This window comes from Peromyscus maniculatus, chromosome 23, assembly GCF_049852395.1.
Source record: "Peromyscus maniculatus bairdii isolate BWxNUB_F1_BW_parent chromosome 23, HU_Pman_BW_mat_3.1, whole genome shotgun sequence".
NCBI classification, from domain to species: Eukaryota; Metazoa; Chordata; class Mammalia; order Rodentia; family Cricetidae; genus Peromyscus; species Peromyscus maniculatus.
The window spans coordinates 8,578,167-8,594,117 of NC_134874.1; the positions used below are offsets into that span (position 1 = coordinate 8,578,167).

The 15,951-nt window shown below is 47.3% G+C and overlaps 1 protein-coding gene across 2 annotated transcripts in view; it reads left to right on the forward strand.

Annotated features, from left to right (window-relative positions):
- Positions 1-15,951, forward strand: part of Taok3 (TAO kinase 3) — a 179,133-nt gene that overhangs the window by 40,680 nt on the left and 122,502 nt on the right. The window lies entirely within an intron of this gene.

Sequence of the window (15,951 nt, forward strand, 5' to 3'; positions counted from 1 at the left end):
CATTGGTGGCACATGCCTTTAATCCCAGCACTCAGGCGGCAGAGCCAGGCAGATCTCTGTGAGTTCGAGGCCAGCCTGGGCTACAGAGCGAAATCCAGGACAGGCACCAAAACTACACAGAGAAACCCTGTCTTGAAAAACCAAAAAAAAAAAAAAAGAATTGTCATTACACTTTCCTTATTGGATTTACGAATGTACACCACCATGTGGAGTGGGTTTTAAGTCAGAGGACAGCTTCCAGGTGTCAGTTTTCTCTTTCTGTCGTGTGGGTTCCAGGTGTGGAACTCAAGCCATCAGGCTTACTGGTGACTTCTTTACCCGCCATCTCACTGGGCTTACAGTTTCTTTTCTCTTCTTTTCTTTCTTTCTTTTTTTATTGATTCTTTGTGGATTTCACATCATGCATTCTGATCCCACTTATCTCATCCCCTCGCATCTGCCCTCTGCCCTTGTCACTGCCCCCAAATCAAAATTAAAAAACAAAAACAAAAACAGAAAAAAAGGACAGTCTTGTGGAAGCTGTAGTGTGGCCCATTGAGACCCGCAGTCTACCCTTTCGTCCATTCATCTTTACTTGCGAGTCTTTGGTCTGACTCCAGGCCTCTGGTTTCTGCTATGCCACCGATAATCTCTAGTAATACCTGAGAGAATGCCTTCTTGGTTTTCCCCTAACTGTCCCTAGCTATGTGTTTATGGTTCTGATGTCTGTTCTTCCAGACTGAATTGGAAAACTATAACCCCCAAATTAAATCTCTCTCTCCTGTCACTTGCTTTTAGGCAACCTGGAAGTTAAAATTAATTTATGTATTTTAACTGTTGGGGTAAATCAGAATAATCATACATTTTTCTTCAAACGGGTCTCACTGTACAACTCTGCCTGGCCTGAAACTCACTCTGTAGACCAGGCTGACCAGGAAGGAATGAAGAGACCCACCTGCCTCTGTCTCCAAGTGCTGGGATTAAAGGCGTGGGCCACCACCGCCCTGGAGGTTTTTTCTTTATGTAATTTTTTTTGTAATTAAAATAAATAAATAAAAGGTTGATTATAAAACATAGTGGAGACATGATGTAAGATCTTTCTGTTACCATCCGGTTCAAAATTATTATTTTTAATTAAAATAATACAGTAACACACCATATAGGCAACTTCAGTGAAATAAGTCACCAGTCTAGCTGGTCAAAGTGGAACACACCTGTAATCCCAGAAGCAGGGGCAATCTCTGAGTTCAAAGCCAGCCTGGTGTCTACATAGATGGGCTAGCCAGGGCTACATAGTTAGATCCTGCCTCAAGAAAAGGGGAAAAAAGTTATGAATCTAAAAATCCCCCCCAAAAAATTAAAAAATAAAAATTCCCCAAACCTTTGCACTATCATAATCATTCCCACTCTATGTACTTCGGGCAGACGTTTCTAGATTTTTCCTTTATCGTGCCTGATGTTCATGTTATTATATTACTGTTTTGTCTGTTTGTTTGTGACCTGAGCTGGCCATCTGATCCTCTTGCTCTCACCTCCTGGGCCACTGAGATTGCAGGTGCGCTTGCCATCACCGCTGCATCTGTGAGGCTGCGTGCAGATTAGACTTTTATACCTTCGGCTTTCACAGGACATCCTCCCCAGGGGTCCGCTTGACTCATATCAGCTACCCAGAAATCACAGGCAGGCTGGAACCCGTTCCTTTTCTGATGGACATCCGGGCCGTTTCTAAACGCGAGGACTCACAAACCGTGCTCTAATTCTCCTCGTAAACAGCAGCGGTTCATTTTCGATTCATTGACTCTGACTCGGGCCGAGCAGCCCAGTTTCTTCCTGCACTCTGGAGCGGTGGGCAGGCCCTCTCCTTGAGCGGCTGCTTAACAGTGACAGAGCAGTGTGCTGGCTGGAGTGGATAGAAAGTGCTGGAGGATCCAGAGTAAACTGCTAGCCGCCTGGGGAAGGGGGGCGGGGAGGGAACAAAGTAAAGGGCTTAGGAGCTAGGCAAAAAGATACATTTTAGCAAGAGAGGAGACAAAGGGGTGAAAAATCCCAGGGGTAGCCCTGGTTGCTACCTTATCATTCACGTGCTGGAGCATCGACTTTAGGAAATGTTGGTGAGTGTTGAAGTTATGTAAATATATCTTTAAAGCCTATAGTGGGGCCGGCAAGATGGCTCAGTGGGGAAAGGGGCTTGCTGCCAAGCCCGATGACCGGAGTTCGATCCCAGAACCACACACAGGAGAGAGAGAGAGAATGGATACTACAAAGTTGTCCTCTGACATATTAAATGTATAAAATAAAAATGAATGAAAGCAACAGCAAAAATCACAACTCTCTCTACGTTCACTCCATTGGCCTACACCTGTAATCCCATATTCTGAACAGTTAGTTAGTTAGTCGTTGTCTTCATTAGGGTTCCCGTTGCTGGGATAGGACACCATGACCAAGAGCGGCTTGGGGAGGAACGGGTTTATTTGGCCCACAGTTCAGTTCCGTTCTCTCGCTAAGGGAAATCGGAGCAGAAACACAAACAGGGCAGGATCCCGGAGGCAGGAGCTGATGCAGAGGCCACGGAGGGGTGCTGCTGACTGGCTCGCTCAGCCTGGTGTCTTATACCATTGAGGACTACCGGCCTAGGGATGCCATCACCCACAGCGGGCTAGGCCCTACCCACACATCAATCCTCGGTCAAGGAAATTCACCACAGGCTAGGCCACAGGCCAGTCTGGTGGGGGCATTTTCTCAACTGAGGTTCCCCAAATGACTAGCTTGTGGCAAGTTGGCATAAAACTAGCCAGTACAACCATGTGTGTGTGTTTGGGTGGGGGGGGATGCCAAGTTTTATTAGTATACAAACTAGAGCATATTCAGTATTTGACTTACTATGTCTAAGTTGTAGAGATCCGTCATAAATCACTTCAGGCGCCAGCCTCTCCACTGTCCCCAGAAATCTGTCATCGTCTCAGGCTGAATCTGTGTCCAGTAAACCTCAGATCCCTCCCTTCCTCCCTGTCCAGGACCTACAGTCCCAGATCCTGCATCAGTGACATTGTCTCGCAGAACTGATTTTTGAAAGAAATGCAGTATTCAATAGTTGGCACCTCCCTCTCTACCAGGTGCGTTCCTTTGCCCCCAACCCCCCACCTCCTTCAGGAGATCCCTGCCCTTCAGGAGTGGCTGCACTGAGGTCCGTTTACCATTTCCATATGCTTGTTCCATATGCCTGTTTATACGTCCTTCACAAGAGACACGAAGTTGTGCTAAATTCCGCTTGAGTTCCGTTCGTCCTAAGTGCAGATCTTCAACCTGCTTTCTCTCATCTGGTTTTGCTATTGAGCAACTCAGATGAATTTGTTGATGTAAGCCCAAGTTTGGCTTTAGGTCTGATGACCATGCCACAGTCCTCTCCTCTATGGAGGGATGTCTACCACGTCTTTTACGTTTACCATTACAACAGCCGCTCAATCCCGGCGCCGCGGGTGCTCAAGTCAGGCTGCATGCACACCCTCAACCTCACCAGCTCTTGCCGGCAGCTTATGCTCACGAGTGCCGTCAGGAAGGTCCTTGTACTTACTCCTGAGCGAAACTCCAGTCTTGATAATGTCTGGTAATCCTTGTGATGGAAAACTGAGCTAGGATTTCAGCTCCGGAATGAACTGATTGGATCGCATGGGACGGGTTATTCCTGCTGTCTGAACCTCCTCCTCCAAAGCAAGGTCTTTGCCTTGGTATCCTGTGGTCTTACTGTGGATGAAGTGTGTACAGAGGAGAAGAACCATACCTTTATTTTTTTTGTTTGTTTTTTGAGAAAGGGTCTCACTATGCAGCCCTAGCTGGTCTGAAGTTCACTAACAAACCAGGCTGGCCTCGAATTCAGCAATCTGTCTGCCTTACTTCCAGAGTGCCGGGATGAAAGGCGTGGGCCAGTGCAATGGCTTGAGCCACGCGGTTTTTGTTTTATTTCATTTTGTTCTCCTTGGTTTTTCCAGATAGGCTTTCTCTGTGTAGCCCTGGCTGTCCTGGAACTCACTCTATAGACCAGGCTGGCCTCGAACTCATGGAGATCTCCTACTTCTGCCTCCTGAGATTAAAGGAATGTGCCACCTCTATCTACCACCTGGCAGAGCCGCACTTTTAAAAATGAAATAAGAGATAATAAATAACAAACACCACCAAAATCTTAGAAATACAGAAGTTTAGTGCCTAATCATCCTCATCTCAGTTTACAAGTCATTTTCATGTGCTGCATAGTTTTTCAATTGCTTCTTATCTGGCTGTGTTTTTAATCACATGGTCAAGATTATTATTTTGCTTTCTACAGTGCTGGGGACCCAATCCGGAGACTCATGTATCTAGGAATCCCAGTTTACTTCCTGGCTTTTTGTTGTTGTTTTGGGGCTTGTTTGGTTGGTTGGTTGGTTGGTTGGTTGGTTGGTTTTTTTTTTTTTTTTTGAGACAGGGTTTCTTTATGTAGCTTTGAAGCCTTTCCTGGATCTCTCTCTGTAGACCAGGCTGGCCTGGAACCCACAGAGATCTGCCTGGCTCTGCCTCCCGAGTGCTGGGATTAAACCCTAATCCCACCACCCGGCCCTGTTTACTCCCTATTACTGTGATTAACACCACGACCAAAAGCAATTTAGCAGAGTCAAACCCTGAGTTCAGCTTAGGTCCCTGCCCAGCACCCAAGCAAGGCAAGGCAGGGAGCTTGGGAAGCCTGCTTACTGGCTGGCACCTCTGGCTTGCTCAGCTAGCTTTCTTGTATAGAGAGTTCAAGCCCACCTCGGCTCCACCTATTGTGGTCTGTGTCTTCCTACATCAGTTAGCAATCAAGAAAGACAGACATGCTCATAGACATCCCAGGTGACTCTAGGTTTATGGCAAGTTGACAGCTGGAGCTGACTGTGACAGGAGATAAGGACTGTACCAGTAGCCTGCGGGCTTAAAGGATATCTTACAATGCAAAATAAGGAATTTAATTTGCATTTGAGTTAATAAGCCTGTTGGACAACAACCTAGATTTCATATAGGACATGGACTTGGGAATGAAGCATGTTCAGAGTGACAGGTACAGAACGTGTGTGTGTGTGTGTGTGTGTGTGTGTGTGTGTGTGTTCTAGAAACTCAAATGTCACGTCTGGGAGATTTGTATATTGTAGCCTTGGAAGGTCCTAGAACTTCCTCCTGAGCCTGATTTTGGACCCACCCCTGGCTGATTCATTTGAAGAGCAAGGAGGCTTAGCAACAGGCAGGTTGTGACAAATGCTTTGTGAAGGGCAGAGATGACTTGGAGGGCAGCTGTGGTCAGTACCCCCATGGCTGAGTCACCAAAGCGGAGTCCGTCGCTCTCTCCTGAGAAGTCCCTCTGGCCCTCTTTCATCGGAAAGTTTTGGTTTTCATTTCCCTAACTCTCAGCCCCCGTGCAGAGTCATTCCTGTCCTGTAAGCTCAGCCCAGTAAGGCGGTTGCTATTGACCCAGCCTGGCAGTGAAGTCCTGTGGAGCAGCCTCCCCTTGGCTTTAATAGGCTCGGATGCCTTCCATGTGTAACAGCTCACCTTTCCTCTTAATTGACAGACGAGAAGCTGCAGAGGTGGCTGAGTGATTAAGAGCATTGGCTACCCATGCAAAGGACCCAGGCCTGATTCCCACCACCTGCATCCGAAGGTGTAGGCTCAGAACCATCTGTAACTCCAGTCTTGGGAGACCTAGCTCCCCCTTCGGGCCTCTGTGGGCACCAGACATGCACATAGCACACAGACGTACAGGCAAAACACCCCCCATAGGCATAGAATAACTAAATCTAAAAATAAGTTTAATTTATACGGGAGTTTTGTTTGATGGCTTGCTTTTTATTCATTTATCGTTCATCTATCTATCTATTTGGTGGAAATATGGGGCCGGGGGAGGGGCATGCCATGGCACACGCGTGGAGGTCAGAGGACACCTTTCAGGAGTCAGTCCTCAGCATGTCCCGAGGATCACAACCAGGGCATCAGTCTTGGCAACAAGTTCCTTTACCATCTCTCTAACCCTGTTTTGAATTTTAAAGCTCCTCTTTGTCTCTCTCTCTCTCTCTGTCTCTGTCTCTCTCTGTCTGTCTGTCTATCTGTCTCTGTCTCTCTCTCTGACACACACACACACACACACACACACACACACACACACACACACACACACACACACTCTCCCATGTAGCCTGGACTGCCTTGAACTCACTATGTAGCCAAGGATGACCTTGATCTCCCCGATGTCCTGCCTCCTCCCTTCTGGGATTACTGGCGTGTGTGCCACCACACCCTGGTTTATGTGGCGCTTAGGGAGTGCCAGGGCTTCCTGAATGTTAACGCGAGCACTTGACCCACTGAACCTCGTCCCTGTCCCCTAAGGTCATTTTTTTTTTATAAGATTTTATTTTCTTTGCTCTTTTCAACTGGTGTCTTCTCTTCTCAGCATTCCCCTCCTTCCCTCCCCCTTCTTTAGGGACAGCCTCCCTCCCCACCCCTCCCAGTTTCAATTCCCTGCAGATTTGATACAAGGCTAGCAGGGCGGAGCCTCAGAAGGTCACACCTCTGTAGCTGGAATTCACCTCTCCCAACTCTCCCTGCAGTGTTCTCCTTAACACTCTCCTTTTTTGGGGGGGATTGTTGTGTGAGGTGGCGATACTACAGGCCCCCAGTGGGGACTGGTGCTACTCCACAGCCAAAAATAACGCCAAGAGTGCAAGCTCGTGGCACAAACTGTGAGCCTCTCCTGTCTGTTGACTCCGTGGCGTCTGGGGGCCATTAGCCCCTTAAGCTTCCATTTCATTTCTGCATTTTTTAAGTCGCACCAGAATGAGAGATGATGCGAATAACTTGAGTATAAAACATAAACATATGTAGGTTATAGCACTCGTTGGGTCTGTTGATGGTCAGTGTTGTCAACAGACTCCGGGATCTCCTAGAGACGGGTCTCCCCGCGCATGTCATTAAGGCGGGAAGTCCAGGGCACTGTGGGTGGCAGCGTTCCCTGGATGGGGTCCTGGACTATGGAGAAGGGGGTGGGGCTGTGGAGAAGGGGGCGGGGTTATGGAGAAGGGGCGGGGCGGTGAGCAGCAGCATGCCTGAATCACTGTCATCTGATGTCATCACAGACATCTGCCACCAGCTGCCTCAAGCCCCTGCTGCCTCGACTTCCCCACCAAGACGCACTGTAACCTGGAGCCAGGAGCCTGGAGCCAGGAGCTAACGTTAACCCTTTCTCCATAAAGCTGCTTCTACCAATGTGGGTTTTTTGTTTGTTTTTTATCACAGCAACAGGAAAAAGGAAATCTAAGGCAGCTATCAACCATAAACTTAGCATTTCTCTTGTGAGGCAAGGCTTCTACCTTGCTGAGGCTGGCCTTGAACTTCTGATCCTTCTGCCTCCACCTTCCCAGTGCTGGAACTATAGGCATGCAGCACTATGCCTAGCTAATCATAGACCTTTAGCAGATACATTATTTCGAGAACCTGTTCCCTTATTACCATCCACTCGCCCAACCAACCCATAACAACACCTTACTTGGTTGGAGTTGTGTGAGGCAAGACTATCCATAGATGACTGAAACAGCATATGTGACCTTGGCACCCCAAAATTATGGTGTAGTTGTATAGTCTCCCCCATACACACTCTTTTCTTTCTTTCTCCACCGCTTTGTTTTGCAGTATTAGGGACTGAACCCAGGGCCTCATGTGTAGTAGGTCCACATTGCTGAGTCTAACAGACCATGTTGCTACGGAATTGAACCGTATTTCTTTCATAAGCTTACCTGGAGAGTGGTGTTACTGGGGGTTGAACCTAGAGCTCCGGACATGCTGGGCTCTCCTACTGAGCTGCCTCTCCAGACAGCTTCCATAGACTTCTATGCTACAAATGTTGAATTAAAGCACTACGTTTTCAAAATGGTTTTCAACTGTTATTTTACACATATGGGTGTTTTACCTGAATGTATGTCTGTGCACCACTTGTGTGGCTGCAGAGGCCAGAAGAGGGTGTCACATGATTGTGAACCTACATATGGGTTCTGGGAATCAAGCCCAGGTCCTTTGGAAGAGTAGCCAGTGCTCTTAACTGCTGAGCCATCTCTCCAGCCCCTCTTTCCTCATTTTTAAACACCTAATAATGTGAGGACTCCCTTGGGTCTTATTCATTTCGTCTGCTTTGATTTTTCCTTAGCAACAATTTTTGTCTAAAGCATCTCGAGAAAACAGTGAAATAATAATACTCATGAAAACACTTTTGATGATAAATAATAATTTCTAACCAGTAAATTCAAATATTAATGTGGAATATCGGCCTTGGAGTGGTCTTTAGGTTGTAAATATTCCAAAGTTGCCTTTGAGTCTTTGAGTCTCGGTGCTGTAGAATTTGTTTTTAGCATGAGTAACTCAGTGATTTAGAGGATGTCTCACTATCTAATTCTATGATAATTTTGCCCGGGATGGTGTGGTGTCCTTTCAAACTAGAGCTTCAACTTTTTTTCTTATTTCTAGAATTATTTTAGTTTTATATTTTTAATATGTTTTCATTATCTTCCTCAAGAATACTGATGGTTAATGTGTCCATCTTTCATGTCTATAATTTCCTTTAAGTTTTTTTTTTAAACTTTGTTCAGCATCTTCTGATGCTGTTTTCCCCCAAAGGCTTGGTAGTATCCTTGAGTCAGTAGTATACTTGAGTCACTGTGCCTTTTTCAGTGTTCCCAGTTCTTTATTCAACTTCCCTTGCAGACTTCATTTATTTCAGCAGTGATTGTATGTTTTCCTTTTCCCACAGCTCTCTTGACTTCCAAGCCATGTTGCATTCCGTGTTTTGGCTCCTGGTATCATCCGTTGACTTCTGTCCTTGCTGTGAGATCCTATGATTGGTGGTACACTCTGATACAGCTGTCCTCTGCCATATGGCACCTTTGTTTCCAAAAAGTCTTTTCCACCGTCATTTTTCCTATTTATGGATTTCTAAAGCACTTCCTCTGCATACAGCTACTGCTGTTTCCTTCCTGTAATTACTCAAATCTTCATGGAATTGGTTCTCCCCATCTTCCATGGTCCCTGAGGGGAAGGTTTGATGCCACGCTTAAGCTAGTTGTTAAGACTAGCAAGAGGTTTCCTCGTTGTGTGGTAAAAATGGGAAACAATTATTTGTGAGTTCTTTTTTTTTTTTTTTGGTTTTTCCAGACAGGGTTTCTCTGTGTAGCTTTGCGCCTTTCCTGGAACTCACTCTGTAGCCCAGGCTGGCCTCGAACTCACAGAGATCCACCTACCTCTGCCTCCCGAGTGCTGGGATTAAAGGCGTGCGCCACCACCGCCCGGCCTATTTGTGAGTTCTTTTAGCCTTTACTCAGCTAGAGATCCCATATTTTGCATTTTTATTGCATTAATTTTGGAAAAATTTGATAGAGTTCATTAATTATAGTGTGTGAGTTTCTGGTGGTATCTATGAAAAGCTGGCTCTGAAGACTCAGGATCTACTCAGATTTTGTAGATCAAGCCAGTGGCTGTTGTTACGGATGACTGGGAGACATAATTACATATTATAAAATACCTTTTGCACGGGATGAGATTCCATTGTGGTGAGGCTTCCTGTCTGCACTCTGCCCTTCGTTGGCATCTTTCTTTCCCACACTAAGTCCTCCTCCACTCTGTTCTGGATTAAAGAAAAAAAGGAGTGCCAGTACCCCCATCAGATGCACCCCATCAGATGCACCCCATCAGAGGTGCCCCCTAAACACACCAAGGAAAGCTGTGGAGTGTGTGTGTGTGTGTGTGTGTGTGTGTGTGTGTGTGTGCGCGCGCGCGCTTTGCCAGCAGTTGACCATAGGGCCTTGGCACGTGCTAGCAAGCATTCTATCCCCGACCCAAACCTCCAACTCTGGATAATTCCTACATTGCTTTTTGCTTTACTCTGTTTACCCTAAATTCTCATTACAATGAGATAGCGATTGTGAACAGGTTGAGCAGTCAGTCCAGTTTCAACCAGTCAAGGATACTCTCCAAGTTTAGGGCACACATTTTTTTTTAAAGATTTATTGATTTTTATTTTACATGTTTGCCTACAGGTATGCCTGTGCACTGCATGCATGCAGTACCCAAAGAGGCCAGAAGAGGGCGTGGGATACCTTGGAACTGTAGTTAACAGGAGGTCAGGAACCACCATGAGAATGCTGGGAACCAAACCCAGATCCCCTCTGCAAGAGCAGCCAATGCCCTTAACCACAGCCATCTCTCTAGCCTGCTAAGGCACAGATTTAAGCTGAGCTCTCTGAAGTCACACAGCACGTGAAGGACTTACATGCTTGTATGTTTGGAGATGTGTGTGTACTTCACACTTCAGAAGGATCTGTGCACAGCTCACCAAGTGTGAACAGCAGATAAAGGGCGCTGTTAGAAACAAGCGTTTAGGGTAGAGAAGGAAGCAGCCAAGGGAAGGAATGGATGACAAGGAGCAAGAGAAGGGGGTGACAGCAAGTGCGGACAGGGTGGTACCCACACTCAGTCAGGAGGAGGAAGCAAAAGGCCACCTTTGCAGTTGGGGGGGTGGGGAGGACGGGATGGGAGGGTGATTCCAAGAGATAAACGGAAGTGCCAGATGAAACTCTTCAGCTGTAGGTTAGTCAGACGGGCACAGCCATGTCTGTTTCTATATGCTCGCCCCTGGTGCAGAGCTGTGACAGTCAGTTCTCATTGCATGGGTCACCTGGGAAGGAGAGTCCCAATGAGGAACTGTCCAGACTGCGTTGGCCCGTGGGCAGGTGTGTGTGTGTGTGTGTGTGTGTGTGTGTGTGTGTGTGTGTGTGTTCTAATTGGGTTAGCTGAGGTGGGAAGACACCCCCCACCACCACCTAGACTGGGTGAAGAGAGGTTCTCTCTGCTCCACACTGTGGCTATGACCAGCAGCTTCATACTCCTGCCACCCTGACTTCCCTGCCATGCTAGGCTCCAAAGGGGGACTCGTAAATTAGCATAAGCCATGTCTCCCCTAAATTGCTTTTGTTAGGGTGTTGTATCACAGCAATGCCATGAGCTAGTCACCTTTTTCTGGGGCCTTTTTTCTGCAGAGCTGTGTCTGGATGTCTTAATTAGGGTTTCTATTGCTATAAAGAGACACCATGACCACAGCAACTCTTATAAAGGAAAATATTTCATTGGGGCTGGCTCACAGTTTCAGAGGTTTAGTTCATTATCATCATGGTGGGAAATATGGCGGCATGTGGGCAGACATGATGCTGGAGAAGGAGCTGAGAGTTCTGCATCTGGGTTGGCAGGCAGCAGGGAGAGAGAGAGAGAGAGAGAGAGAGAGAGAGAGAGAGAGAGAGAGAGAGAGAGAGACTGGGCCTGGCTTCAGCGTTTGAAACCTCAAAGTGCACCAACAAGACCACACATCTTAATAGTGCCACTTCCATGCCGGGCGGTGGTGGCGCCTTTAATCCTAGTACTCAGGAGGCAGAGCCAGGTGGATCATTGTGAGTTCGAGGCCAGCCTGGACTACCGAGTGAGTTCCAGGAAAGGCGCAAAGCTACACAGAGAAACCCTGTCTTGAAAGAAAAAAAAAATAGTGCCACTTCCTAGGAGCCTCTGGAGGCTATTTTTATTCAGACCACCACACTGGGTGATGCCCTGGACATGGTGGGTGTGATCAGAGTGATTCCCCCATCTTGTGGGGTGATTAAAATAGTTGAAAATAGTTAGATCCCTGAAAACACTTGTGCAAACAAAAGCTTTCATGCAGTTATTCTAAGATGAATGGAGGCCAGACGTGACCCCAGCAGGCTGCCTTGACTGCTGCTGGGATAAGAACCACAGCCATGGTGTGGTGCAGCCAGGGCAAATGGTAGCAGGATGGTGGAGCTGTCTGCAGCCTAACCTTTCACAGTTCTTGAGTTATCAGATGCATTCTCTGAGGTGGCAAGTTGGGCATTTACAACCAGTTGTTATAATCTGAAAGTTCATGAGCAGTTCATGACCGAAACCATGACCTCTAGCCAGCGGTAGAATGCCACTGGGAAGTGTTTGGGAATGTGTTTCCGAGGACGGGTGGGGCGCCATAGCTGCTCTCCTGTGCCCCGTGAAAAAAGACACAGGGACACACCTGCCCTCACCCCTTCCTTGCTGAGGGCCAGCTGACATCAGCTTAAGAGCAGAGACCCACAGATCACTGGCAACGTGAACATCCAAAGAGGAGGTGTGGGCGGGGACATGAAGCATCATCAGTCCGGAAGCAGTCGAGCTTTGTTGCCTAGGGTCAAAGTTAGACCCCTCCTTAGAGTTCTGATCTTGGCTTTATTTTTCACAAATGACTTCAAACAGAGAATGTGAGCACACCACTGGGGCAAGGGAGGGCAGAAGGTTGATTCATAAAGTGGTAAAACCAGCGCTGACTCTTGGGGCACCACCCGATGAGTCTGCCGTGTGGACAGTGAGACAGCCTGTGCACTTCAGTTGGGAGTCTCCTCATTGTACAACTTACTATAACTACTGGAGCCTTTTCACACCACCTTGAACTATCTCCGGTGATGTGGCTGCTCACCCCAACAGAGAGTTACATTTCAATTAATTCAAAGGAAACAAAGTTATGAATTCAGTTCTTCTGTCCCACTTGTAAGTGGCTACCAGGGTAGGTACTGGGAGGGGTAGGCTCACTCCAAAGTGCAGATCCTATATAAACTGAAAGCCAGGGGTGAGTGTTAACTGTGTTCTAGTCTATAATGAAATGATTGAATCCAAAGTGTAACAGGTAAAATAATAATAATAATAGTAGTAATCATCTTTTAAAGATGGACCCTAGCTGACGTGGTGGCACACTCGTGTGACCTCAGAAATAGTCAGGAGGATGGCATGTTCAAGGCCAGCCTCAAATACACAGGACTGTGTTGGGAAACACTGGAAAGAAGGGAGGAGGGAGAGGGAGGAGGGAGAGAGTGGCAGAGGGAACCGAGTGAATTTGTTATCCTTGTGTGAGTGACGTTACCAGTCAGTAAAGTGCCAGCCATCTGAGTGTGAGGCCCGAGCTTCATCCCCAGAACCCACCGCGACAGATAAAAAGCCCGGCACAGGAACACACACCTGTAATCTCAGAAGTGGGGAGGTGGGGACGGGAGGGTCCCTGGGCTCACCAGCCAGCTAGCCCAGCCTGTTTGGCAAAGCTCCAGGCCAATGAGAGACCCACACCCCCCACACACACACAAACAAGGTGGACAATGAGAAAGGACACCCAAGGTTATTCTGTGGCCTCTACATATGCATGCACAACCACACACATGAAAACTTACATGCCTGACCCGTATAGACATATTTTGAATGAATCTGTGTTCAAAAATATAAGTAAAGACAGAATTTTATTAATTTTGGTCTCTAGGAACACAAGTGGATTTAAAATGGCCAAAAGTGTCACGTGCTTTGGTGTTCCAGAAGAATCTAAGTCAAGATAGGACAAAAGTGAGAAAGTACCTATACCAGTAATTATAAATAAGAGGCAGAATTGAAGAGGCCAATTCCAAGATCCTTCCATAGTCTTTATTTTGTGGAAAGCAAAAGTTCCCATGAAAATATCTTTTTTTGTGGGGGAAGAGGGGAAGATTGAGACAGGGTTTCTCTGTGTATCCATGGCTGTCTGGAACTTGCTCTGTAGACCAGGTTGGCCTTGAACTCAGAGATCTGCCTGGCTGTGCTCCTGAGTGCTGGAATTAAAGGCATGGGCTTTTGTAGCAAAATTTAAGGCCCAGTAAAGAAAGCCTAACTCAGTGGTTCTCAACCTATGGATTGCAATCCCTTTGTGGGGGGTCAAATGACCCTTTCACAGGGGTCACCTAAGACTACCAGAAAACAGATATCTACATTATGATCCATAACAGTAGCAAATTTACAGTTTATGAAGTGACAGCAACAATAATTGTATGGTTGGGGTCACCACAACACAACACAAGGAACTGTATTAAAGGGTCGCAGCGTTAGGGAGGTAGCCTCGCTAGCCCAGCCTCAGCTTGTGCTCCTGCATCTGCTTAGCGAGGAAGGAAACCGAAGGCAGTTTAGCCAACGCCGTGATGTGTAACACAGAAGAAAGGTGACAGGCGTGTTCTTTGTATGTCTTCTGTGGGCCCTGCACTGACTCTCCATGTTATTCTGTGCCTTGTTTGTAGTGATCGAAGGTTGCTGACGGCTTCCCCTGCTTGAGTCCACTCTGTGGAGCAGTTAAGCCGAGCTGTGTGTTTGATGAATTATGTCTGTTGTACAGATAGGGACCCTGAGCCAAGCAGAGCCCGAGACCAGTCCCTGGTCAAGATAGGGTAGACCTGGGGCTTGAACCCCATTCTGCTTTAAACAGGACCCGCCTCTCACCTCCTCAGGCAGCAGCTGTAGGTAGTTCTGAAGAGTGGGGTTTGCAGCCCGTCCCAGATGCCATGTTCTTTTCTATTTACCTTCAGCCCTTCATAGCACCTAAAAATAGTTTATAATATCTCCCCCAGTTCACAAGGTACTGTGGAGCCCAGGCTGGTCTCAAATGCTCTGTTTAGCCCAGGATGACCTTGTGCTCCTGATCTTTATGCCTCCACTTCCCCAGGACTAGGATTACAGACATGCACCACCATGCCCAGTTCTATGCAGGTCTGGAGGTTAAACCCAGACCTTTAAAGGTGCATGCTAAGCAAACCCTCCACCAACTGAGCCACATCTCAATCTTCTGCAATTAAAAATATCCTTTAAAATGTCATTTATTTGTGTGTGTATGTGTGTGTGCACATGCGTCATATGTGTGCCATGGCACCTGTATAGAGGTCAGAGGTCAGGAGCATGTTCTTTCCTTCTACCAAAAGAGACCTGGGGATCAACCTCTGGTATTCAGGCTTGGCAACAAGAACCTTTATGTGCTGAACCACCTCCCCCAGCCACTATTGTGATCTTTTTTATTTTTGTTTTTATTTTATATTTTAGTAAAAATTTTATTTTTTACTCATTTTTTTAGTAAAAGGAGGACCTGTAGGGCCCTGACCCCTCTTTTGGGTAACTGTTGCCTTGCTTGCTGACCTTGACCTTGATATCCTCCCTATGCTAATTTCCTGCCAGGTTCCACCCTCCTGAATGCTTAAGGGAAGTTCCTTGTCTGTGTATCCTGTATAATGGGCGTTAACAGCTTAGATGCAAGATTGTAAAACATCAGTAGCGAACTTCTGCTCTCCGGGGCCCTCCCATTGTGCTGTAAGCCTGTATTTAAAACCTCCTCCCTCCTTCAATAAACAGCCTTCTGGCATTAAAAAAAACATTATTTTATTTTGAGAAAGGGTCTCACTATGTAGCCTTGGCTGGCCTGGAACTCGCAGAGATCCCCTTGTCTCTGCCCACCCCCCAACACCACCCCTTGAATGTTGGGATCAAAGATGCGTGCCACCACACCCGGTCTGGAGCTGGTTCCTTAGTTAGTGGGGCCACACGGGGAGGCTCTGGCATCTGTTAGAGACAGGGCCCAGTGGAGACCCTACCTGCCCCGGATCTGAAAGTCGTACCCACCCTGGATCCTGCTGGATCCCTCCACCCTCTTCTCCTTCCTGCTCGGCTGTGGTGTGAACCCCTTTAACCGCGCGCTCTGGCTGCCGTGCACTGAACATCTGTGCCGTGTCTTTGGGGCCACAAAACCCTCTGAAACTCCGTTCAGAGATAAACCTCCCGCCCCGAAGCTGGTTCTGTCAGGTGTGCCCGCAGCAACTCAGAAGTCACCCGTACACTTGGCTTTGGATATAGATAAGCAAGTGCCAGCCCAAGGAGTCAGAAGGAGGCCATTAATACAGCCGAAGGTGAAGGGTCTCTGGTTGGTTTCTCTATTCCATCCTTAGCCTGGTTCTCGAAGTCCACATCTCATCTCTGGCCCCTGAGACCTTATAGGTTCTAGTGTTCCACGTGAGAAACTTCTGGAGAGCAAGAACATCCCCCCTCCATGAATAAACTGCAGTCAGCCCTGTAAAGTCA